Below are 25,160 nucleotides of genomic sequence, written 5' to 3'. Positions count from 1 at the left end.
AGGTCTTCACAGATCCAATCATAATTCACGTGATAGAATTCCGCTGACAATCCATCAGGCCTGAGGGGTTTATCTTTCGTCAGGACTTTGATGGCCAAAGATATCTCCCCTAAAGTGATGTCCTTATCAAGAATCCTTGCATCATCCTCCTCAATCCTCTTGGGTATATGAGCACACACATTTTGAGCATCCATATTTAGTCCCAGATCCTCTGAAGTAAACAAGGTCTTATAGTAGTGAGAGAAGGCAAATAGGATATCTTCTTGCTCAGTGATCAAGTTATCCCCTTCCTTGATTGAACCCACCAACTCCTTAGCCTCTTTTTTCTTGAGAAAAATAAAAAAGAACTTAGACCCCTTGTCTCCATACTCCACCCAATTAATTCTAGCTCTCACCTTGGCCCCCTGAATCTTCTTACTTTGAATAACTCGTAGGGAGTCTCTGGTAATCCTGATGCAAAAAGCTGCCTCAGTGTCATCAAGATGTTTTTGAATAAAGTCTTCTTCTTCCAAGAGTTGGTTATGTAGATCAAGCTCAATCTTCCTACCATCCATTGCTTTCTTCTTACCTAGAATCTACAAAAGGGCTCTCGAGCTATCAACATTTTGATTCCATCTATCAATTGTGTTCTCAAAGGTTAGGAACCAAGCATTGTATTCTCTAATGAGGAAGGCAACATGGGTGACACGTTCATTTTTAAGCAGGCCAACATAAAGGGCAAAGCAATCTGACGGGCAATGGTTTGTGATGGGGGAGAAAAGGGGGAGAAAAGGGGGTGGATAGAGATGGAAATGGGATGATGGTCTGACAGGGTGTATGTGATGGTCTTGACACTCACATTATCAGGCCCAGAGATCTCATTGAAGGAAACCCTATTAAAGTAGAACCTGTCTTGTCTGATGTATATCCTCTTAGACCACTATTGATAGTTACACTAAGTATACCAAATGCCACCATAATCATGTTTCCTTCCAGTTATAGGATCCACTAAGCTCTACTTGTTGATCATCCTATTCCAATAAAACCTCTCATTTGGCTTCCATTCAAATTTAGAACCTCCACTCTTGTCCTGAGCATTTTCAATCATGTTAAAATCCCCCCCAGCAATCCAGGGGATATCCTCCAATTCACCCAACCACTTCCATAATGTAATGCACTCTCTGTGATCATTGGAGTCATATAATGAGATGGTACCAAAAAAGGTACCATTGAAGTTGATCCTAAATCAACAAACATATATATGTGTTAAATTTACATTATACATTTATTAAATAATTTAATTTAAATTTTATATATCTAATTTTATAGATATGTAAAATTTATATATTATATAAATCTAGTAAAACTTAATTATATTTAATTGCAATTAACAAGTGTAGATTAAATATTAAGTTCAAAGTCACAACATTTATTTATTGCACTCATATAAGAAATGAATTTTACTATCAAGATAACACATTTACTATTTTTCTCCAACCAAATAAAATAAAATAAAAATACAAATATTAAAGAATGATTTTTCATTTAGAAAACTTTATACATTAGAAACAACTTTTTATTTCATTTTAAAAACTCCACATATCTGAGGTAACTTTCTTTGTACATGATCTGCATGTAAAATACAAATATTTGTTACACATGCAAATATTAAAGAATGATTTTTCATTTATAAAACTTTACACATAAGAAACAACTTCCTGTTTCATTTTGAAAACCAAATATTTGTTAAGATGAATAAATTTGATATGAAGATAGCACTTTTCTATTATTCTCAAACAAAAACAATTAAAAATAAAAAAATGATTTTCATATTAGAAACAACTTTCTATTTAGTTTTGAAAGCTCTACATATTAGAGACAACTTTGTATTTAGTTTTGAAAGCTTTACATATTAGAAACAACTTTCTATTTCATTTTGAAAACTCTACACATTAGACTGTACATGATTTGCATGTAAAATATATGTTATGAAAAGCATAACTATTGCATATTTGAGAGTATTCGCATTCTGAAGAGATTGAGGATACCAGGTCGATCTGCAATGCAAATGAAGAGATAGATATTACAAACCAAGCAGATAGTTTATAAGAAACATCAAAAAATCTCGGAAAGAAACAGAGCTGCTGAGAGGTTTGTACTATAAACCTGATCTCCTTTCAATTTAAAAAGTAAAATAAAGATGCCAGGTTGATAGTGTTCATTTCTTTTGATTGTTTTGGAGACTACAAAAGATGGGGACAGAATGGCCTTCCCTTTTCAACAGGGGAGGGAAATTTTTTAAATTTCTTAATAATCACATAGAAAATCCTTCGAGGTAAATTTGTTAGCGTAATATTTAGAATTTCTTTCTTTTGGATTTTTTTTCATATCAGTTTTTTATCGTGTGTAGAAGATCAAATCAGATTTTAGAGAAATTCCTAGATTGCACGGCTTTAGCATTTCAATCGACAACTCTATTTAAATTTCCAAATAAGTAGCATTATTCACTTAGCACCTCATGAACACGATACGACGAGATCAAGAACATCAAACTCAAGTGATAAGGATTGGCTCTCCCAATATCCATTAAATAGCTAGGAGTCATATACAAAAACTATATTGTAAAATTTAACTGAGTCCATGAGCAACAAGTATCTGTTAAATGTCCATGGTTACCATCTCTTATAGGTGGCTATTATTCTAATTGCACGCTTTATTCAATGAATAAAACTCAAATCTATCAAGACTCTTATCAAGTCTTCACATTACAGCAATCTACATTTGGCCCCTTTAAATTCTCTTCGCTGCCCACTTGGACATTCTCAATTGACACTGATTGGACCATGAGGCAAGACAACCACAACCTCCCTCGCTCTCCCTTGGACTAGATTAACTGTCAATTACATTTTTCATTATGATATCCCATAATTATTAGATTACCTGTCAATATAACAATGTTATATTGTTAACATGTCAAATTTTCATTTCGCCGAAAGGCATATCTACAATGAGATCAATATTGTCCGTTAACACACAAAGTTTTTAAGAATAAAATAAGGGTTGCATGCCTGTTTACTGAGATGAGATGTCCAAAATAGCCCAAAGTCAGTAAAAATCAATGCCACTGGTCTGCAACCAGTGCATTTTATACTCCCTGCCAACAACCTAAAAATAGTTATGTAACGCCTCATTTCATAACTGCCCAACTAATTGGATAAGAGTGTGCCCAAATATTCATGAATTGTGGCTTGTTTTGGAGACCCTGTGCAAATTATTGTTGTCAAGGCTTTGACTGTACAAGCACTGAAATATACATCTGCTCCAAAAAAATGGCCTCCATTTGATCTCTACTTCCCCCATCAAACAGGCGATGGCCTTGCTTGGGCTTTGTTCACAGGTTTGAGCACAGAAATCATATTTGATATAATATGATTATTATCTTCTTTTTGTTATAAGAAATTAGGAAATCTTGGGTCTATGTGAATTTTCTGTGAGTGCCTTGGATTGATCACTATGAATTAGTTTTACAGAGCTTTTTGTGTGTATGGATTTTATTGTCTGCTTTTTATTGGAGAAGGCTATGTAGTTGTTTGCGTCTTGTACTTTTTATATTGGCTGAGTTTTTTCTACAGTCTGCAGGATGTTTTTATGGATGACATTTCTTTTTCCGGCATCGTTTTTAAAAATTGTTTTTGTTCTTTTTTCTTACCAACAACCTTCAATTATTTTTTATCAATTTTTGGGGCACGCTTTGATGAGCTTGAAGAACAGTATAGTTGGTGGCACAAAAGAAAGCACTGAGATGCCCAAGAGCGACATTTGAGGTTGAGAAAAAAAATTACAGATGTTGATTGAAGGGAGAGCAGTAACTGTTAATTTACAGATCTAGATCTAGCTAAGAAAGAGAAGCACAGAAATATGAAATTAGGGGTGAAAGATGCTTAGTTAAACTTATTGATCTGCAGTTTGCATGGAAAACAGATCCAGTATTCTTGGAGATAATGGACAGGATCATGCAAGCGGTCCATCATTCACATAGAATGAGAGAGGATTATGCAAAGTGGATGCAAAACTCACGCTAACACCTCCCCTTAAGTCTAACTAAAGAGATATATGAAAAGAGGAAAGATATGGGTCCTGGCAACAAAGCCTGATCAGGAACCCAATTACAAATAAGAAAGGAGAAAGTCCAATTGAAAAAAACTCATAACAGTTATTCAAATTAAAAAAAGAAAGCTGCAAACTGCTCATGAATCCACACTGCAACAAAATTGTACAGAATCATAGAAACCACTGCATGAGTACCTCTAGGATACTTTGAAAATGCAAATGTACATATTCTGCATTGCTCAAATGGATGAACAGATAGGTACACGGTTTCTGAATACAGAAACTGATGATCTGAAAACAGGAAGATATGAATCTGAAGAAATGTGCTCCAAGCTGAAGAACTGCAAAGATGACCTCCAGTTGGGATGATGCCATTGTATATCCATTGCTCAATAATGTCCCACTAGAAAGAAACTCTGGAAGCACTCAAGGATGCGACTCTGGAATCTCATGTAGTTAGGAGTCTTGCTAGAAAGAATCTCTAGGAGCAAACAAAGTTGCAACATTGGAATCTCGTGTAGACATAAATTTAGAACAAAAGAATGGTTCTCAATTAGAGGAAGAGTGCATAGCAACTTTAATCTTTTATTTATTGAGGAAACTTATTGAAAGAAACCTAGACTAAATGCATTAAGAAAAACCCCATATAAACTTTCTAAAAGTTTAATTTTTACAAAGCCCCAAATTTTCCAGTTCTTTATATGCGATGCTTGTAGAGCACATGCAATTTTAAAGAATCAATATAGGAAAAAACAACAAGGAGCACGCAAAAATTAGGGAAAGAATATGCGTGCATCTAGAAATAGACATCAACGTCCATGGTGATGCTAATCTTCAGAAATCTTCCTGCAAATAATCGTTAATGATTCTTCTTCCTAGCAACCTCTCTCTGATACCATGTTAAGATTTTTGCAAAGCAAAAATATAGATCTAGCTAAGAAAGAGAAAACAAAACATATAGGAGAAAAAATGAAACTCTATTAATTCATTATATTTTTACATTATGCAAAAGCATGATTTATACAAAAAGCCACTGCACAAAAATATGAAATTAACGGTGAAAGATGCTTAGTTAAACTTATTGATCTGCAGTTTGCATGGAAAACAGATCCATTATTCTTGAAGATAATGGAGAGGATCATGCAAGTGGTCCATCATTCACCAAGAGAGGATCATGCAAACTGGATGCAAAACTCACGCTAACAGTAACAGACAACAACATAAACATAAACATTTCTATTTAATTAAAACAAAATGAAACATTACAGCTGCTGCTCATACATGAGACATCACTACATAGACTCATATCTTTATACAGATCTGAGGAGATGGACTCACAAGAGAGTGGACAACAATTACAGTCTCATTCATTATATAGAAGATTGAAAGACATGGTGGGGAGAGAGATCATTTATTAGGAATAATGGTCAAGTCAAAAGAGTAGGTGCTAAATCACTTCAAATCTTTTCGTGAGATCTCCTTTGAATGTATCTCTCTGGAAGATAAAGTGATGATCAGATCAGCTGAAACAATTAATGGAATCGTTGTGATTATATCCAACAAAAAAAAAATAGAGAGAGCAGTAATGGGCATCGATAAAGTACATGAACATCTCGAGGAAAGAAAAGGAATTCTCAGACCCATTGCAGATTCAGTCAAGGGCGTGGTTGAAGTGGATAATAACAAGTCAGTGGATCAGTAGCTAGAGCAATTTTCTTGATATGTGCATAGTTAAACATAATATTCAACTTAACCGTATTGCAAAACATAACTGTTGTGGTTTGCTTTGCTTTGGCTTGGGATTGATCATGATACAAAAGTAGTGGAAGGATATCTATATTCTGTCTTATATCTTTTCATTACTATGTTTGAATTTGAATAACTAAAATCATTAGTTTTCTTCGCACTAATGCATTTGTGGGATCAATTCTTCTTTTAGAAGCTTCTTCCATATTGCAATCTGTTTGTGTGAAAGAAATCTTTGAAGAACAAATTTCCAACTGTTGATTCGTTAGTGTGCAGAAAGATTGTCAAAAGTGGAAAGAATACATAAAATCTTTTAGATGTGTATAGACATCTCGAGCAGGAGAGACAAAGAATATTTTATTTATTTATTTTCTTTCATTAGGACCTTTTAATAAGGTTTATCATTCCTCTTCTGCTCATACATTAAAATATGGGTTTCGGCATAAATTTACATCTGGGTCGGTTTCCATATTATATTTATTTAAAATTGTTCAAATTTATTTAGTTAATTATGCCACGAAAATATTTGTTTAAGCATTATATTTTCATTTATTTAATTTTGGTAAAAGGATGGAAATTACAGAGAATAATATGTATTTGATTCAAGTATAGGTTTTTCACTCAGTTTAAATAGGTATTCAATAAATTCATTTAAAGAAGTTTTTATTGTGAATTTAAAACAATACATAATGTTATAGCAGTTTTGAAGGATTAAATTAATTGGATGAGGATAAAAAATATTAAATTTGTTAAAATTTTGTTGATTAAATTTTGATAATTATTTTGTAAGGAAGGTATAAGCTGTGAAGATTGAAAGTTGAATATTTTAATTTAAACATTGAAAATAAAACATTGCTTAAAAGGCAAAAAAATATGTGAATTACATTATTTAATAATTACAGTACTCATTGTAACATTTTTTAATAATCACTCTACTCTTCTGCAACAACATTATCAGAATAATATATCACATAAAACACCTAAAAATGAAATGTAATATAATAATGTTTTATTAAAGGTGGTTTAATAAAAAAAAATTTATGATATTTTTTGAGTGACTCAACCATGTTTGTCATTTAATGTTAGAAGAACAGTTAGAGTTAGAATTAGAGTTAGTGTTAGGTGTAGAATTATATTGACAATTACAATTAGAGTTAGGCTTAGTAACAATGTCATAGGGTTAGAATTAAAGTTATGGGTATGATTAAAATTAATGTTATGACTTGGGTTAGGATCAAGGTTCTAATTATGGTTAAGAGTTAAGGGTAAAATTTATGTTACAATTAAAATTATAGTTTAATATAGATTATTATTTAACTATCTTATATATATTATTAAATCTATATATATTAGTGTTTAGCAGAAGGCAGTTTGTTGTTGTTGTATTACTTACTAGTTTTTCATATGCAGATAGTATACGCATTTTTTATTAGTTCAAAGATTAGAAATTGAACCATGCTCAGAACTTAACTGAATAGAAATCTGGAAGAAATTTACTAGCCTGTATTTACTTGCAAACAGATTTATTTGTGAATTGTTGCATTCACCAAAAAGCTATTGTTTTTGTATTTTTAACACAGCTCAATCAGAATGAGAGTAGCATATGCTAATGAAATTTAACTTGTTTTCGCGTATTGTAATTGTAAGTGTCTCATCGTGTCACATTAATCAAACAATATATATAAAATTATATATGAGGGTTTTGGAGTATTTTGACAATTAGTTCTTTAATTCAAAATGCTTTCAACTTAGTAAATACTGTATTCACAGATGTCCGTTGAGATGGATATATGCTTTTACTTTACAAGCTTAGATATTCTTTTGTTTTTCTGGTATGTTTTGAATAGGCACCCTGGATATCCCCTTCGTGTGATTATTAAAGGTGTAATTGGTGCCCGCTCAGTTAAATGGCTGGAGAGGATCGATGTGATTGCAAATGATTTTCAGTTAGAAGTCTTCCTGTTCCTGCATTTAGAAATACTTTTAAAAATAAGTAAACATTTTATTGATAACTATTTTTGATTCAATTTTTTGTTTTTATATATGTTTTTAATTTTTATTAAAGTTAAGATGTATGATTTTTAAGCTTCTAAATTATAGAAATTATTTATGTTCAATCTAATTCACTATGTGAATGAATTTTTTTAGAAATGTTAAAATAATAATCAGTATGTTTGATTTTTCTTATCAAATTTATTTTAAAATAAATTAATGATCTGATAGAAAAAATTTCATAGCAAATGGTTAGCAAATTATTAGGTTTTAGAATACAAATAAATAAAAAATGTGCAACTTTTACTAATACAAAAAAGTGGAGAAAGTAAATAAATATAAGTGTAATAACTTTGTATTTTAAAATAATAATCAAAAAGTTAGTATTATATTTTTAAGTAAATAAATTTATATAAGATATAATTTTAATTTTTGAATTTAAAATTATTATAATTTATCATTATAAGTATTTTAACTAATTAAATTATAAATTTAACTAAAAAAAATTATTTTTTGATTTATAATTATTCAAATTTTTAACAAAATAATTACTAGTTGAGATTATTATAATCTAAATAATTAGTTTTATTCTTAATTTTCTATAATAATTAAGAAAAAATAAACATTAATCAAGTAAACATTTAGTGATATACTTTTAAAAACAAGTAAACATTTTATTGATAACTATTTTTGATTCAGTGTTTTTAAGAAAATGAGAACAAAACTATATTACCTCTAGAATTTCACAATGACTATTATTCTTTTGTTCAATCTGTTATTAGTACTTGTCATATTGCAATCCATTGCCATTGTTTTTTCTTTTAACTAGTTATTATTAAAATATTTCTCCACAATTAAAATTATGAACTTTATTTTTTTTTATATATGTTTAAAAAAATTTATAAAGAGACAAGACTTTTAAGTTTCTAAATTATAAAAATTATTTTTCTTCAATCTAATTAGTTTGAAAAAATTGCATAGCATGTTTAAATTTTCTTAACAAATTTATTTAATATGATACTAATATTTATGATAATAAATTAATAATATTATACAAAATATTAGTATTATATTTTTAAATAAATAAATTTATATAAGATTAAATTTTTATGTTTTAATTTGAAAGTATTATAATTTATCATGATAAGTATTTTAATTAATTAAACTATAAATTTAACTAAAATAAATCATTTATTTATTTATAATTATTTAAATTTTTTAACTAGATAATTAATTTTCTATAATAATTAAACTATAGTTATAATTTTAGTTATTATTAATTATTAGATTAGATAATAATTATGATCATCACCCTTCAATAATGAAATAATTTTTTATACTATTTAAATACATTAATATTATATGTTTAAAAACTATTCAATTTTAAAAAAATCATATAAGTAATTTTAATGTTTAAAATAATTATATAATAATTTTTACCTAAATTAAATAACTCAAGAAACAATTCTTATATATTTTAATAATTAAAAATTAAAATAAAATAACTCTTAAAAAATAATTGTTGTGCACCAATAAATATTATAATACTAATAAAAAAGTGAGAAAAATAAATGGCATGGTAAACATTATGATGACAGTGCATGATGTGAATATAATCATATTAAATTGGATTATGTAATTATAAATATAATAATTTTAAAATAGAAGATAATAATATATATTAATATAGATGATAATAATTACATACATTAGGAATAACACATTAATAGTTCAAAGAAATGGGAATAACTATACAAAATTTATATCCATAATAGTTAAAAGCCGTTAGAAGTGAGGAGACCAAAAAAAAACCTCTACTAAACTTATACTCATTCCAAGATTCTTCCATGGATAACTCTAGTTTTAATTAATTATTTTTTTAATTTATAATCATTTGATAATTTTAACTCAATAATTATTAATTAAGATTATTATACTCTTAATAATGAATTATAATCTTAATTTTTTATAATAATTAAATTATAATTATAATTTTAGTTATTATTAAATATTATAATTTTCATTAAATTTACAATTAAGATTTATTAATAATTATGGCTATAAATATTCAATAATTAAATTACAATACTAAAAAGGCAAGTACTAGCCACTAAGTGGCACTTGTTTTTTATAGAATTATATTGAAACATACTTCTTTTTATCTTCCAATCAAAATCTTGTGGCCACAAAATGCAAAAGACCTGAATATAATTAGAATCCTTGAGAATTTTTTTACTTGAAATAAATCAAAGCCCACTAGTAAGTACAATCATATAATCAACACTTCCATACCACATGCACAAACAACAACAACTCTCAACACTATCACACCACATGCACAAACAACAACAACAACTCTCACATGAATTATACACCCAAAACTGGTACATTTCATTTCAGTGGGTTCATTAAATGAATTCATTATTGTAGACATAATCAGGATGGTAATTGATTGTCATACCCCATATTTCAGTTAACAAATCATTCCCATTGTAAACCTCCAAGAGATGTCATCTTTGGTAGCGATATGAAAAACTATCAACTGTTTATTGTTGGCATTCTAACAAATATCTAGAAAATACCATCAGATCCTTGACTTCATTCATCCATAATCAATAACGAAAGTGTACTGATCTCAAGCTAGTGAAGCTCAGAGCTCAATTAGGAACCTAGACTTTATAAGTTGCCTTAATTTGAGCTCAAATTCCTTAGCAAAGTGGCCAATATAGCTCTGATGAATAATTACATGACATTCTTTCAGTTTTCCAGATCTCATGTGTGAGAATGGCAGCCAGCCTTTTCCTCATAGGGGTTGTATTGTAGCTAAAGGTATGATATTAATATGTGGTTTTCAAGGAGGCTTAACTAGAGGCTTTGAATGAAGATGTTATCATGGTAGGCATGTTGCAAGGTCTATTTGTCAAGGAGAAGCATTTGTTGGCTAAGTATGAAGACATCTTTTGCACATGGAGGAAATCTTTTGGAAACAAAAATCAAGAGAGAAGTGGCTCCAAGTTGGGGATAAGAACACAAAGTATTTCCATAATATGACGAGGATTAGGAGAAGCATAAATAAAATTTCCAGGCTGGAAGTTCATGGAAATCTATTCATTGAGGACACAAAGGGCATAAGAAATGAGATTGTTCAATTCTTCTCTAACTTGCTTAACAACGTAGAAGGTTTTGACTTAAGAAAATAAAACATGTTTCTTTCTTTGATTCCAAAAGTTATCTTAGATGAACAAAGAAAGAATCTTAATAAAAAATTCTCAATGGAGAAGGTTTCAATTACCTTAAACCAACTCCCTCTGATAAGGCCCTAGGGCCAGATGACTCCTCGACTAGCTTCTTCAAAAAATATTGGGAAATTTTAGGGAAAGATCTAGTGGCAGTTATAGAATCCTGAAGAAAATCGGGTAATATCCCTAAGGAAATTTATAATAGTTTTATAGCCCTCCTTCTTGTGAAAGAGAAAGAAATCCATTTAGAGGATTTTAGACCAATATCTCTATGCAACACAATCTACAAAATTCTCTCAAAGATGATGATGGACATATTGAAACCCCTAATGGACAGTATAAATTTTGAAGAGCAAACTGGGCTTGTCCCTGGTCGCTCAATTTTAGATGGGGTAATTGTGGCCTAGGAGGTAATTCACACTCTTTAAAATTTGAATCGTGTAGGTATGATATTGAAATTTGATATTTCAAAAGCCTCTAATAATGTGGACTGACGTTATTTATACAAAATGCTACAAACATTTGGCTTTAGTAAAAAGTGGGTCAATTGGGTGTTTGAATGCATTTCCTCTCCAAGATTTTCAATTCTTATAAATGGGAAACTGGAGGGCTTCTTCTCATCCTCAAAGGGCTCAAGGAAAGGTGATTCTATCTCCCCCTTCCTATTCATCATAATGGCAGAAGCATTGGGTAGAGTCATTAAAGACAAGCATTCTAAGAGGGAGTTGGAAGGTATCAAGATCACTTCAAACTTTGTAGCTACCCATCAACAAATTATTGATGATAACCTCCTTCTTGGTGTGGCCAAATCAAAGGAATTTGCTCAAATCCAAGATCTTTTGTTTTCCTATGGTAAATCTTTGGGCCAGGTAATCAATAGTAATAAATTAGATATCTTTTTCTTCTCCACTCCTTTGCCCTCAGAAAAAAGGATCATTTAAATCCTTAACTACAGGAAAGGCTCTTTGCCTTGCACATAACTAGGTATTTCTATTGATAAGGGTTTGAGGAATTTGACCCTTTGGGATCCTCTAGAGATAAAATTGAATTAGAACGTTAACTCTTAGAGAGGGCAGTGGTTTTCCTAGGCTGGTAGGCTTATAATGCTTCAGGCAGTATTCTTAACCCTGCCTATATATCTAATATTGTTTTTAGATCTCTCTACAGGTATGAATTCCTTCATCATTCAAAAAATGAGGAACTTTTTCTAACAGGATAGTCTGGAAAATGCTCACGAACCCCAAAGCAAGATGAGTAAGAATAATGCAAACAAAATATGTTGCAGTAGGGGAATCATCAAATCCTTTGTGTGTTAGTAACCCTCCTAAAGGCTCTTGAATTTGGAATTTCATTCTTAAGTGTAGGGATGTAATAGAAGACTTTGTCTCTTGGGATATTCATATGGTTCATTAAGATTATTCTGGGAAGACTCCTAGGGAGGATACCCAAGATTAGATTCTCTGTTTCCAGTTCCATCCTCAAGGGCCTAACTTAGACAATAGTGGGGGGTTAATGCTAGGGACTATGTAGAATTTTCAAGGGATAACTCTTTCCTTGGTTGGAGTTGGAAGAATCTAGATGGTCTTTTCCTTCCCCCAAATGAATTAGATCAACTTCTTGAGCTCATAAAGGACAGGCAACTAGTTTTTAGCAAGGGTGGAGATGTACTGATTTGGAGTCCTTCAAAATCAGGTCATTATAGTTCCAAGGAAGGTTATAATATCCTTTCCAACCAAGGTGCCTCTAAGGATCTTGGAATTCCCCATAAATTTTTCTGGAGTAGCAAGTTAATTTTGAAAGATGACATCATTTCTTGGTTAGCAACTAAAAGGAAAATTATTACAACAGAGAAATTCGGAAAGATTGGTTTCCAAGGCCCTTCTATATGCATTCTTTGCAAAGCTCATGAGAAATCAGTTGACCACCTTCTCCTAAGTTGTCCCTTTTCAACAAGTGTTGGAGGTGGTTATGTGTTAAGCTTGACTGGATCACAACCCTTTTGGAAATGATATAGTTTCACTCTTTCAAGGATGGCCAATTCGACCCAAAGATGGAATTCTTAGTCCTTTATGGGAAATGTCTCCTTCCTGTCTAGTCTGGGAAATGTGGAAAGAGTGTAATATAAGTCTCTTTGATAACAAAGTGAGGAAATTTGAATCAGTCCTTTCCTCATTTGAGGCATCTATTATTGAAAATATTAATAGAAAACTAGCCCTCACTCTAGATTTGAATAATTTTTTTACTGACTGGGATGGTAGAGCTAAGTTAAGATGGAATGGCAACAAAATCTCTTCATTTATAGTGAAGAAAAACAATGATAGAGCCAATTCATTCTGGACACCTCCCAAAGTTGGATGGTTGAAATTAAATTTTGATGGGGCTTCAAAAGGGAATCCAGACACTTCTAGAATTGGATGTATTATCACAAACTTCAAAGGAGTTTTAAAGGGAAGCTAGCTATTCCTATTCCTTTGGACACTAATAATATTGTAGAATTCAAGGTTCTTTTACTAGGTCTCATGGGTTGCTCTAAATGAAAAATCAAGAATCTAGAAATTGAAGGGGATTCAACAATCACCATTAATGCAATTAGAATTGCATTCTCCCCTAATTGGAGGTTGAAATATTTTCTTGAAAAAATATTAGTAACATTGTCTACATTTGAAAAGTTCTCCTGTAAGAATATCTATAGGGAAGCTAACACTGACATGGATGTCCTCTCTAAAGTTTCTTCTGCTAGGATCGCTTTCAGCTGGTGGGAAGATGAATTAAATTCTGATTGATCTCGGTGTTTTCATTGGGGACTATTTTCAATGACAGTAAATATTAATTGTTCTTTCCATCGTTGTTCATTTGGATTTCCAAATTTTGATTTGAATGTTTTGATTTGGTAACCTCTTACGTTCGGCTAACTTCTTTTTAAATTTTGCCACCTACTCACCCTTTGGAGGCTTAAGCTAGAGCTGCCAACATGGAATTTGTATTGTTCCTTTAGCCTAGTCACAACTTTCCCTGAAAAGTCATCTACTAAATAGTTAGAGAAAGTTACTATTAAGATGGATATCTCTGATATCATTAATTGTCCAATTTTTTCTTGTCTGAAGAAGGATTAGAGGGCTTAGGGAACCCACTCGAAGGGGTTAAAGAAAATTATATAGCCTAAGGATTAAACCTTGATGAAGGGACATTCATTTCTTTGACTTAGGTCTAGCAATATATTGGGATAAAGATGAACAAAACTAAAAATCAAAGTTCATGTGAATTCCAATACGTTAGGTGATTTAACATGGGGAAGATCTAAGTGTGAATATTTTATAATGATCATCATGGATGAAGAATTTAATCAAAATAAGGGTCAAGCATCCATTCATTTTTCAAGGAGCTCTTTCCTGTTGTAACCACTTTGTCTCTTTGACACTCCATCCTTGAAGAATCACTTGAATTCTTCCTTATATGAACCCTTCAACTTCTTCAAAAAAGTAATGTCATCCTACAAGAGTCAAGTAATGGCCACAATCAACTCTAGCATGACTTTGAAGAGGACTTTTCCAATCTGCACCTCCCCCTTATGCTAGGACTCCACAATTTTTTTGAAAGCTTCAAGTCAAAACCCTATGTGCCCTTGACCTAACTATCTAAATTTCCCTTGATAATTTTTCACCATAGCTTTGGTTTACACTTGAATTTATCATAGTTATTTAGTTCTACTTGGATTAAGACCCCACCAATTTCCACCACCAAGGGCTTCTTAACAAAATCCAAGTGGGTGAAGCAAAAACCAAAATTTTGGGTGTCACAACACCTACAAGGAAAAATGACACTAGTTCTAAAAAAGGATGTCTACCAATCTAGAAGAAAATGACTTTCTAAAGGGTAGCTAGGATTTTTAAAAAGGCTATTTTTGAATTATACCCCACATTATACTTTTTGTCCTTGTAGATCACCGCACAAACCAAATCTGGAAGATCACAAAAATTAGTCCAAATTTTTAAATTCTCATAAAACGGACCTAAAGAATCCATCATGTACACAACTTTGTTGTTGTACCTCCTCGTGTGAATGAGGTTGATGTGGCTAATGCCATTAAAGAGAGATTTTCACTTGTCCACCAACCCTTCACATTTCCAATTCAAAGAAGCTTTTTTTTTAGAAAAGGGATTGTGTTTCTCAAGTCACCTATGGTTGTTCTTTCTTTCATTAATGATGATTAGACCATAATAAATGACAACCACCTCAACAAAGCTTGAGGTATAGGCCATTCTATACCAAATATTAAATGGGGTAATAACCAATAATTCTAAGGTTTCCTAGTTTAGATAAAATTCTAAACAAAATAAAAATTAGTTTTGGAGGATAGGAATGTTAAATTGTTTGTTCTTTGTGAGTGTTTTTGGAATTTCTTTCTTTGTAACTCCCATTTGTGTTTAATAAATTTTTATTCCTTCTGGTAAAGAAAAAAACATAGAAATCTAATTTAAAAATAGAGTAGTTTCTCTTCAATTTTACATAGAAAAATAAAACATATATTCTCATATTCTTGATTACTAACTAGTTCTTCCTAAAAAAAAAAAACTTCTACACTCTTCATCACCTAACCAATACATAAAAGACTACACCTTGTTCATGAATATGGACAACAAAGAGATCCAAAAATAAAAAATATTAATAGCAGCCAAATTTTCTTTTAAAATTGCACCATGTGAAGATCAAACAAGAAGATTTTGTAATTAATTCTAAATTAATATCTCTCATGCAATATAAATATTGAGGGAGACTCTCATGTGTTTGAGCCGGTGTTGTGAATGCTGACACAATTGGATGAGTTGGACAAGACATACTGATAATGAGAGCGGAAGAGTCTGTGGTTACAAAATATTGATGGAAGCTAGTTTGATTAATTTGAAAACCCACCATGAATTAGAACTTCAACTATTCATAATACCTGAATTGTCTCTTTGAGTTGCAAAAATTTCCTTTCCCAATGGTATGTTGAAATTTTTTATAAACATTTCTTCACACATACAATGTTTTATGAATATTTATCCATTAATTATCAGCCCTCTAATCAAGTGATACCTTGTGTCAATAATTTTTCTTCTTTTATGAAAAGCTATGTTTTTGGACAATTTCATAGCTAGGTTTATTTCATAATAAATCACAGTTGCTTCTTGTTGTTCATTTCTTAAGTCCTTCAACATTCTTGTCAACCATATTACCCAAAATATTGTCCTTATAGTTTCTATATACTATGCTTTATTAGATGAAAGGGATCCAATTGGTTATCTCTTTAAAGCTCGTGATACTACATTTGATCCTAAATGAAAAATATCTCCATATGTGATTTTTATATCAGCTATATGCATGCATAGTCACTATATGTATATCTTATCAAACTAAAACTACTTGACCTTGGGTAAAGAATTTTAGAATTCCCTTTTCCACTAACATTTCTCAAAAAATGAATTTTTGTTTACCAATGGGAATTTTTCTAGACTACATGAACCTTGAAATAAAACTAATTACATACATTATATCTAGTTTTGAGGCTAGTAAATTGATGAGACTACTAACAATCTTTGAGTAGGCTAGTTGAAACCTTTCTATCTATGAAGCTTGTTAAGGATTGCATTCCTAAGATAGTAATTTAGTTATCTCTTGGCTACATTTCTATATAGAGGAGAGGGTGAAATATAAGTAAAACCTAATTGGCCAGGGCTTTGATTTGGATTTAAAATTAACTATTAAAATAATTCACAAAATAATTTATTAAACTAGAAATTTAAATTATAAAAATAGGAGTAAATAAAGTTCATCTAAAATAGGATGGATTACAACAAAGATGAAAACACTCATCCGTTCTTAATGAATACTAGAATAGATTGTCCTAATATAGTTAACTCTCTGATATTTTGTAGATTTTATAGCATTTATTCATGTGCTATAATGTATGATTATAGAAAATTAAAGGAATACTCTAACCAGGAAAAGTAATGCACTTTAAAAGACATTGGAAAAAAAAAAAAAAACTTACATTTCATATAATACTCTAACCAGGAAAAGTAATGCACTTTAAAATAGATCAAAGTCCATAGGGTTTATTTTACAATTGACAACATAGCATAGGTCCATTAAGATGAGAAAAAATCGGTAGAGCACTTTATGAGTGGCCACACCACTACAATAGTTTGAATGAAGTTGGTATCAAATGAAATAGTGTGAAGGCTAAGCCGAAGCAAATGATTCCCAATTTCAACGTCTGCCAATCGAAACTCTACATATGACTCTCAAGAGTTGAGAAGACCCTTGACAACATTTTATTTAGTACAATCTTTTGTATTTAACACATGCAACCGACCAATCATTGCACTTAAAACAACATAATCAAAATATAATTCAAAACCTATTATAATGATCACAGATTTTAATATAAATTATATAATGTATTCCCACACGTATGTTTTTATTGTAAATTGCACATTTGATAAATGAACTTATTAAACGTTGATTAATTATTTATATGTGGAAACCTATTCAAAAAGTTTGTCCAAATAGGGGAGAGGGATCAGTAGTCGTTAGGGCTAACTTCGTCAACATGTAGCCATCACATGGAATATCGTAAGACTTCCATTTTTTTTTAGAAATGTAATATGGACATTTAACTATCTACAACTAAGGTTTGAAGGTATGACTCATCAGGCAAGTCGTCAAAATAACACCTCTAGTGCAAAGTGTCAAAAAAGTGACTTTTTAAAGATTCAACCAAAACTTAATCTAAAAATCCCTAGTTGTTGAATAAAAAAATATCATTTGTAATTAATATAATATCGTATTTGTATGTAAAATATAACTTATATGAAACTTAAGTGGACCAAATGCCTATTATTAATCATAAATGTGCGTTATCTCTAACTTTTATATCCAACACCAAAGGACCAATAGTTGAACACAAAACAACATATTATGATATAAAATAAAACTTATATGAACACAAAAGGACCAATTGTTGAACACTTAAATCTTTGGACAATCCCTCACATTTCATGGAGAAAAACAAGGTATTTATTGCGTTCACCTTTTATATTTGAGATAAGACAAATTACTAATATGAAATACTCCAATGCATGTACATTGCTACCCCAATAGTTGTACACATAAGAATAATATTTTTACACTATGATAACAGTACTTGTTTAAGTGAGTATCTTATTTTATAAATGACACACTTATAGTGGATAGCTATGATATTTTATTTGAAACAAAAAATATCTATTTCACTTGTTAATTAGTGTATTTATGCCTTTTTTATATAACATTTATAGGTTCTTTTATGTTCAAGTATTGGTCCATTTTGATCAACATTTGACAATTTTTTTATTTACATGTGGATTATTTATTTACATTATATAGTATAAATATGTGGCAAGACTGGATATTATATGCACAATTGCTATAACGACTATTAGACCCCGTACAACTACTGGTCCCTCTCCCCTAGTCTCTTGTGATGCAGTGAATTTGATTTTATGGTGAAAAGGAAACGGGTGGTACAGGGAGAAAAATGCTTTCAGAACGATTGCAGATCACTTGTTTTTGTTCTGTACGTCTCAAGAGCATTGTACCATATTCTCTCCTCTGGGAAGAAGGATATGCTAATTGGATATACTTTCCTTTCTATCCATTTATAGACCCTCCTGCCAAAGTCTGCAACCCATCAACAGTAAGAAGAAAGAGATGTTGAGCAGGATAATTACGGGGGCATTCTCCTTTGGCCGGTGTAATGAAAGGTGTATTAAGGATAGTCTCTCGGCCTTTCATCTGCCAAAGGAGAATTTCCCTGCCATTCTTCTGTTCATTGTAATGTCACTACAGGTCTGTCGCGTTTGAAAGTTGCAAAGTTTAATACCATTCTATTCAAATATCAATCTAATCTGTCGAACGGTTAATAGAATTTAATATTTTATTTATATTCAAACGGAGCAAATAGTTGTCATATACTTGACATTATTAAGTTTTATATGTTTATTCAAAGTTCTTATTACTAGTTATTTTAATGAACCATGTTGGTTACATTTAAATCTTATTTATATAAAAAATAATTCTATTTTGCATTTAGATGCTATTTTTAATGTATAATTATTGATTTAGTTGAACCTCAGCAGAATATTATATAATTTAATATATGTTATAAATATCATCTAAATGAAAATGAATGAGTAAGAGATTTTTATTATCGATAATTTACAAGACATAATACTTGTTGAAGGTTTTACAATGGCACATCAAGTGTGTTTGATTGTAAGAGAAGCTTCATACTTGAGTACAATTAAGTCAATGTAGTGTTTGAATGAGTGACCTCCAAAGAAGTCATTATTCTTGAACATGATGACTATCACTTAGATGCCACAAGTGCTAAGTAGATTATTGTTGCTCTTGGAAAATGGATTAAAATGGATTCCCATCAACTACTAGCCATGAAATTTGTTTAATAAAAATTAACTCAACTCTATATAGTTGAATCTTGATAGAACATCATGTAAAATTTTGGTCATTAAGGATTGACTAAAACTTACATAGTTTATTCTTGATAAAACATCATTTAATATAGGTCTACTTTTAACTTTATGGAGTTGGTCTAGGTTTATCTATGCAACATTTATAAAATAGATTGTGTAGCAACCATATATTGTATATTTAGGCTATGGTAAAAATTATGGGTTGTTGAGAAAAAATATGAATCCTTTTAAAGAAAAGAGTCTAAAGATTCTTAAATACTTTAAACCTACTAATTTTAAGGAAAATTAAATTATTTTAGATGAGAAAATATACAATACAATCATAATAAAATTAGAATTTAGAAAATCAATGCATGCTACCACATGGGCACACAAGTATCTATGGGGTAAACTTTTAGTATCCCCCTTCAATATCGACTTAAGGGTTGTAGTTATAAAGTGGTGGTTTTCAATTCCCAAGGCACCTTGACTTTAGAGACTATTATTGTATCAATAATATATCTAGATTTAGCTCGATATTAATTGTTAGTCTATGTTAATGTGTACCTGTATGCATTTTACCAAAATAGGCTATATGAAAACTAGCATATTGTTGTTTTTCTATTTCATTATGGTGGATTCTACTAATCCTACACAACCTATTTTCTTCCAAGGGTTATAATTTATTTTAGATGTGCATTATTTTTTATTATTTATTGTCTCTAGATATAAACCTTCTTTTTTATCTTTAGGAACCATTTATAGCTCTTTAATTTAAGGTTTGGCACTTCTTACTACAAGCCTATCAATTACTCCTCTACACACCCTATAAAGTGTAAGCCTCCACTTTATACAAAATAATTTTTCCTCTACCGTCTTTCTCAATCCTATCTTCCTCTTTATAGTTCATAAACCTGAAGACATCACTTGTTAATTAAATGTATATAATAAAGATTGAAAATTTATTTCTATTTCTCAAAATCAATCTACATTCTTACTTAGAAGGAACTTTATGAAATTTATTTCTTCACTTTTGTTTTTGATTAATTAAGTAGGGAGAGGGCCTTGATCCTAAATACAATGCATCAAATCAAAGCATCAAACAACATAAATAGCTAACACCCCAAAATAACCTGAAGTTGTAGAACAATCAAACATCAACCAAAAACAGCAGCATCAACTTACCAAGAATTATGAAGGACTTTAAGATCAAAGATACATTACTCAAAATATTTGAGACGTGTAGGGAATCATGGTTGAATCATGGCAGCCTCTGCAAGAATGGCAAGGTTCATGGTAGAATCAGTGAAACTGACAAAAAGGGCAAGTGACTAGAAACTACAATCAAGTGGTGACTCGGATCTCATGGCGGAACCTACAAAAAGCGCAAGTGAGTGGAAACTACAATCAATCGGCGGCTCAAATCTCAAATAGACACGACAAATAAACTTATCAGGGATTAGAATGGCAATAGAAAAAGGCATTCTTAGCAAGAAGCAATGAAGGAAGGAATAACAGTTAGGATCAAGAATATGAGAAAAGAAGGGGAAGATAGAATTAGTAACTTGCAAGTAGAAGGAATGGAAACAATCCCTCTCTCTTAAACCCTTTACATATGAGATCTGGAGGGGTTTCCTTCCCTTGGTGTAGTGAGAATGGTTTAAGTATAAAATGAAGACCAGTAGACATGAAGGATGGGAAAGACCTACCCACGAGTCAAAGATGGCCTCTATCAACTATGAGGCCAAATAGGATTCCCATTAGAGGAAACCCAAGGATCAATAACCAAAGCTTTAGGATGCACTCAAAACATTAGCTAATGGGTCCTGAGAGGAAAATATATGATAGACAAAACTAGGAAGATAATAAAATTATTTTTTTCAAACATCCTCAAGATTGGAATTCGAAGGGAGTCTTGAATGGAACTAGGAATACCCATAATGGAAGAAGTGGGAAGAACAATTATTGAATGAAGAGACAAAAATCTCTACAAAGGAAAATCTAGAAGAAAAAAACACTTGGGTTGTTCAAACAATTAATTATTCCTTTAGACTTGATGATGGCAACGATCAATAGAATAAAGGAGCTAGCCCTAATTGTCAAATGGGGAGGAGATGAAAAAAGAAGAAGGAATCTCGAAAGAAAGAGTCAAATGGTGGAAAGAGAAATGCCCAAAAAAAGTATTCATGTGCCCCCTCCAAAATGGCTACTTTTTATTGAATATATAAATGTATACTTAAAGCATGAGATTTTGAATGGTAGACCTATCTTTTTTAAAGGTATTGGTTTTTTTCTTAAAAAAACTGGACCCCAATGGTAGACCTAGCTTTTTTAAAGGTATTAGTTTTTTCTAAATCAAACTGGATCCCAAACTTTGACCCATGGAGACTTAACATTAACAAAGCCCTAAAATGGATCACACTAGTGGTGAGGCAATCATGAGAATTGGAGATCCTTTGGGCTCATTTATAGGAGTAGATGAGGATTTATTAAATGGCAAAATAGGGGATATAGCAAAGACGTGTTAAAATTAGCATGGACTTGGGAATATATAACTAGCTAGAAATAGTCACAAAAGGAGGTGGATGGAAACAACAAGTTAAAATTTTGAATGAGTTTTACCCAGATCAATTCCTATCTAGGGAAAAAATTCAACAAGGAACCTCAACCATAAACAATTTAGAATTAAATGGAAAGTGAGGGTGTGGAAAGGGGAAATATAAATATGTTAAGTAGAAATACAGAAGGAAGTCCCCTCAAAATAAGAAGACAAAAGAATCAAATGACAAATTTAATGGAGAATAGTCAAGGAAACAAAATGGAAAGCCTGAATAATAATCCCTAATCAATGCAAGATACAAATAAGGAGGTGGAGCTAGTAGTGTTGTTAAAAGATACTAAGGACTTAAGATAGACAATATATCAACAATTGAGGCAGTAAGACAAAAGGATAATATAGAAACATTGGATAATCAACAACTGCTAGAGGAGAAGGGCAAGATGGAGACTTCTCTCCAAAATCCAGAGAAGAAAAGAAAAGAAGGGAAAGGAATAAGTAAGGAGGGCTTAGGTGGAGATGAAGAAGGGAATGACTACAGAGATTGGGAGGAAATAGAGACATTGAGGATTGAAGATAGGATGTTGGAACAAATCAATGCCAAGAACAAAGGCCCTAAGATCTATGAGAAAAATGGTAGAAAGAGAGCATCAAATAAATCCAAGTTAAATATCTCAATTATTCAAAAAACAAAAAGGAATACAAAAACTAATAAAATATTTGGGAAGGGGCTTAGCCTTCCCCAATCACAATGAAAATCATAATCTGGAATATTTGGGGTATATTTATACCCCTAATTAATGGTGCTTAATTAAGCGTCAAATTTAGCAAGCAAAAAAAGAACATGTGTCTTATTCAAGAGACCAAGCTTCAAAATAAGGAAAGTGAGAGGAGATTAAATCAATGAAAATATTGGAAATGATATTTTGTGAATGTTGATGGAGCTTTAGGAGGTCTAGGCATTTTATGGAATCCATGGAAATTAGAAGTTTCAATAATGGAAGAAATTATATGGTGGATAGCAAGTAAATGCAAGATACTACAAACTAATGAAACTTTCAGTGTAATCAATGTCTATGGTCCAACTCAAACTATGCATAAAAAGGAGATTTGGTCGCAGTTATCAAATAGGTTGCAAAGACGAGCAGGAGAAAGAATATTGATGGCAAGGGACTTTATTGTTACTAGTCTAAAAAGGAGGACTTGAGAAAAGAACAATAGTCCAGAACTAATTCTGGCATTTTATTGATAGAAATAGCCTCAAGGACCTATAGGCAAAAAGCAACATGTATACATGGACTAACTAGAGAAAAGGCTTTACCAACATTACAGAAAGATTAGACAAATTCATGATGGCTAGCAACTGGGATAATCTTAATGCAATTCTATGATGTCTCCATTCTTCCCCTCATTGGTTCTGATCATTTCCTAGTTCAACTGTAATGGTTTCACAATCACCTCCCATCTGGCATTCCATTCAATTTTGAAAATATGTGTCTTACAGATTCAAACATGGAAAGTCTAATCACAAAATGGTGGAAGGAGGAAAACTTCAAAGGACACGCATACATGTTTCAACTTAGCAATAAATTAAATTATGTTAAGGTGAAATTGAAAGAATGGAGTAAAAGTCATTTCAAAAATATTTTTCCAAAGAAAATGAGAATAGAAAAGGAATTAGTGAATCTTGATGAAAATATCATCAAGGATGGTATGGGATCAAACGAATATGATAAAGAAATACTATTAAATACGAAGCTCTTAGAAATGTTAGCAAGGGAGGAATGCTATTGGAGACAAAAATAAAGGGAGGTCGGGATTCAAGAGTGGGATAGAAATACAAAAAAAATTCATAGGGCCTCTATAGAAAAGAAGGTGATCAACAAATTTATGGAGATTAGTAGGAAAGATGGAACAAGAACCCAAAACTGGGAAGAAGTCAATAGGAGGCCACAAACTTCTTTGCAACAATGCTAAACAAAAACTTATATGGGAATAAGGAAACAAGAAAATAATTTCTAGATACAATTCCCAAGGTAAGAATGAACCAACAAAATTAGGATTTGTTTAAGGAAATAACAATGGAAGAGGCGAAAATAGTAGTATTCCAGATGAACCCTGACAAGGCTCCTAGCCCAGATGATTTTCTGGCTAGATTTTTTTAACATTTCTAGAAGATAGTAGGTCAAGGTATACATAAGGCGATGGAGGAATCAAGGAAAAAGAACAAATTATTAAGAGAAATGAACCATACCTTCCTATCTTTGATTCCAAAGAAGAAGATGGTAAACACTATGGGTGATTTTAGACCTATAGCTCTATGCAATACCACATATAAAATAATTTTCCAAATTATTGCAAACCAACTCAAAAGAGTTTTAAATCTTTCTAATATCAGAAGAACAAAGTTCCTTTGCCCTTGGGAGATCAATTTTGGAAGGTATAATAATAAGCCATGAAGAAATTCACTCAGCTAGGAAGTCAAAGCAAGAAAGAATGATCATAAAACTGGACATTATGAAAGCTTATGACCTGGTGGATAGAGAATTCTTGATGGAAATACTAAAGAAGTTTGGTTTTAGAAAGGAATGGATTATGTGGGTGGATGGATGCATTTCAACCCAAACCTTCTTAGTGTTGATGAATGGTGGGGATTGTGGTTTCTATAGCTCAAGTAGAGGCATAAGGCAAGTTGACTCATTATCCCATTTTTTGTTCATTATCATGGCTGAAGCCTTGGGCAGATGAATAAGCAAGATAAGGGAGGAAGGATAGTAGTATGGAATTAAGGTAGTCATAGGAGTAAACCTGGTGACCCATCAACTATTTGTGAATGATACGATGTTGTTTGGTTAATCAAAGTGGATAGAAGCTAGGAATATTAAGTCCCTACTTAATAAATATTGTGATGCTTTAGGCCAACAAATCAACTGGAATAAATAAGAGGTTTTATTTCTCAATACACAATTGAGCCTTCAAAGGGAATTGGCCAAGATTTTAAAACTCAAAGTGGTTAATTTCCCAGGTAAATTCTTAGGAACACCA

Source organism: Cryptomeria japonica, chromosome 5 (genome assembly GCF_030272615.1).
Source record: "Cryptomeria japonica chromosome 5, Sugi_1.0, whole genome shotgun sequence".
NCBI classification, from domain to species: Eukaryota; Viridiplantae; Streptophyta; class Pinopsida; order Cupressales; family Cupressaceae; genus Cryptomeria; species Cryptomeria japonica.
Note: the sequence above shows the minus strand (reverse complement) of the source record.